General features: G+C 53.0%; 1 pseudogene; it reads right to left on the reverse strand.

The window, feature by feature from the left end:
• Positions 1 to 264: 264 nt before the first annotated feature.
• Positions 265 to 1,183, reverse strand: LOC125526500 (uncharacterized; annotated as a pseudogene).
• Between the last annotated feature and the right edge of the window lie 1,479 nt (positions 1,184 to 2,662).

The following is a 2,662-nucleotide window of genomic DNA, read 5'->3' on the forward strand; positions in this document are numbered from 1 at the left end:
TTTTCTTTCTATGAACGAGATAAAATGATAAGCTACTAGTGTTGGAACCGCTTTGTGATTAATGATATCACAATTCAGCATGGCAACAACTTCCTGTCTTGCAAGAAAATAGCTCTGCTCCATGTCTCCAATTGATACCGTCCCCATGTATATGTGCTGGAAGCTTTTTGCAAGTCTTGCAGAATAATAGTAGTCCGGTGAGGCCATGGGCAGAAACATGGAAAATAGAAGCACTGTAGTGTGTCCCATGCGCCTAAACAAGGCAAGAATATAATCCAATCAGCATCAGTATATTCTTGCATGAAAGAATAAGCCTCTACTCCCTCTCCTATCTTGCATAATGAAAGCCATGTGCAACACAGACATACTATATCCTAACTATTTCATCTATGAGAAAACCATCTACTTTGATGTTAAAAAAGATCCTCTACTTTTTGCTGGTATAGAAAACATTGGAGATGCTTGATGAGCCATAAAAAAGCAATCCAGTAAATTTCCTGTCAACCAAGAATTAAATTAACCGATGAGTAAATGCCTGCCACAAGCGCTCCTGGATCTCGCCCACCCTCTGTAATTCGGCCTCGGACGGCATCACCTCCCAGTACCCGCAGCAGACGGCTTCGTAGTTCGTACTCCTCTTGGATGAGATGGCTGAACTGGTCGATGCATCGGTTGTTATTGTAGACCCCGATGGCGTAGCCAGCGTTGTGCTGGTCGATGTCGCGGAGGGCCTCCTTAATATTAAATATGGTGTACCGGTGCTCCAGCTGGTCGATGTCGCAGAAGTCCTTCATAAACATGGCGTGCAGGTGCTCCTCCTCCACCTCGGTCAGGGAGCTGTTGGTTGTGCCGTGCCCGTGCCTCGCCTTCCACTCCATGAAGATCCGCTCCTTCTCCTCGCTCCTCGTCCTCTCCCACCTTTCCGATGTGTTGCTCGTGGGCGCCGCCGCCGCCGCCGCCAGCGACACCAGCAGCAGCAGTAGCGCTGCCGCCGCCATGATCCTCACGACGACGCGAATTGAAGGCGAGAGGACTACGTACGTACCTATATGAGATGTGTGGATCGATGGATCTCTCGTCGAAACGCTAGCTCCCTCGATCGTCGAAACTGTCGCTGGAACTAAGTTTGTGTTGTCGATTTGGTCTGTATAGGCTGTATATTTAAATGAAGGGCTCAGATCGAGAAGGGACGGACGTAGACCGAGACGTACACGAATTATAATTGCCTGCAGATCGATCGAGCTGTTATGAGACAGGACGGACTACAATAGAATCTGAGCATGCGGTAGAAAAAATAGAAAACCGAAGCTGGACCAACGGATTAAAGATCAGTGGCACATATTCGGGTGGAGCAAACTTTGCGTACATTTTGCAGAAAGGTTCCTCGTTCGCAGTTAATTTGCCTTTGATGCCCTTCTCGCCCTAAGAGCATCTCCAACAGGCACGCGAAATTTGCGGCGCGCCGGAAAAATAGCCAGTTTGGCGCGCGAGAGGCCACGCGGCGAGCTCCGGCAGGCGCACAAAATTTTGGAGCGCGAAATAAATTGGCGCGCGCGGTAGTTTTAGCGCGCGACGCCCAGCATGCTGGTTAAAAGCCGCGCGCCTGCGACCACCAATCGCCAGAAAGTTCCATCCCGCCATGGCTTCTTCCCCCGCCTCTTCCAGCGCCCTATCAGCATCGCGCCTCCCCCCCCCCCCCCCCCCCGCCTCTTCCAGTGCCCAGCCACCCCCGCGCCTTCTCGCCCCGTCGGTTCTAGCGCCCCTCCATGCCTCCGCACCCCCGGAGTAGCTCAGGCTACCGCATCGTATGCCTTTGCCCCTCCAGCGATACAAGCCTCGGGCTTGGACCATTCGACACTATCCATGAGGCTGCTCGCGTATACGACGCGGCGGCGTGGCGCCTCGGGCGGCCTTGGTCGCAGATGAATTTCTCCGACGTGCATAGGCACGAGCAGGTGTAGGATCTTGCGCCTCCCCAGCGACAAATCAGCGACAAGGATCGCCGCCTCCAAGAGAGGCTGAAGCCCCGCCTCCTCGTCAGAGAGGTTGACGAGCACGCCATGGTTGTGTGGCGCGAGTGCTTCCCGCAGGATGTCGCTGCCGGGAATGGGTTCGGGGCCCAGAGGAGGGCGAAGCGAGCCGTGCATCGAGTGAACAAGCGTGCACGGAAGGAACTGGCGGAAGCCCGGATCGAGCTGGGACCTGCGTCGACCTGGGACAATGAAGAACCTCGGTGGTTTGACGCGTTTACATCGTCAGACTACACCACCAAGGAGGACGAGGACTAGTCTAGCATCATTTTATCTATTTTTATTTAGCACCGTATGAACTTGCTTGTGGTTTGGGGCTTTAACTATACTATGAATGTTTCCGTATGTGTTGTTTCATATATTTTTTCCATGCACCGTCTAGTCGAGCGAGCTGGATTTTACCGTGCCTAGTGAAGCGCTATAGTGGCACGCTAAATTTTGCAGGGCCTGGAAAAGCAGCCACCCTCCTACGTGCGCTAAAATGCTATTTCGACGATGTAAAACTATTTTATCGCGCTGCGCGCCTGTTGGAGATGCTCTAACCCGATACCCACTACACAGCGACGACACACGAGCCAAAAATTTCCGTTGGCAGCGGCGGCAGCCCAGATCCGGATGTAAACTGGGCGACT

The sequence above is a fragment of the Triticum urartu genome, chromosome 3A (assembly GCF_056163025.1).
Source record: "Triticum urartu cultivar PI428250 chromosome 3A, HENAU_Tu73, whole genome shotgun sequence".
Classification (NCBI taxonomy): Eukaryota; Viridiplantae; Streptophyta; class Magnoliopsida; order Poales; family Poaceae; genus Triticum; species Triticum urartu.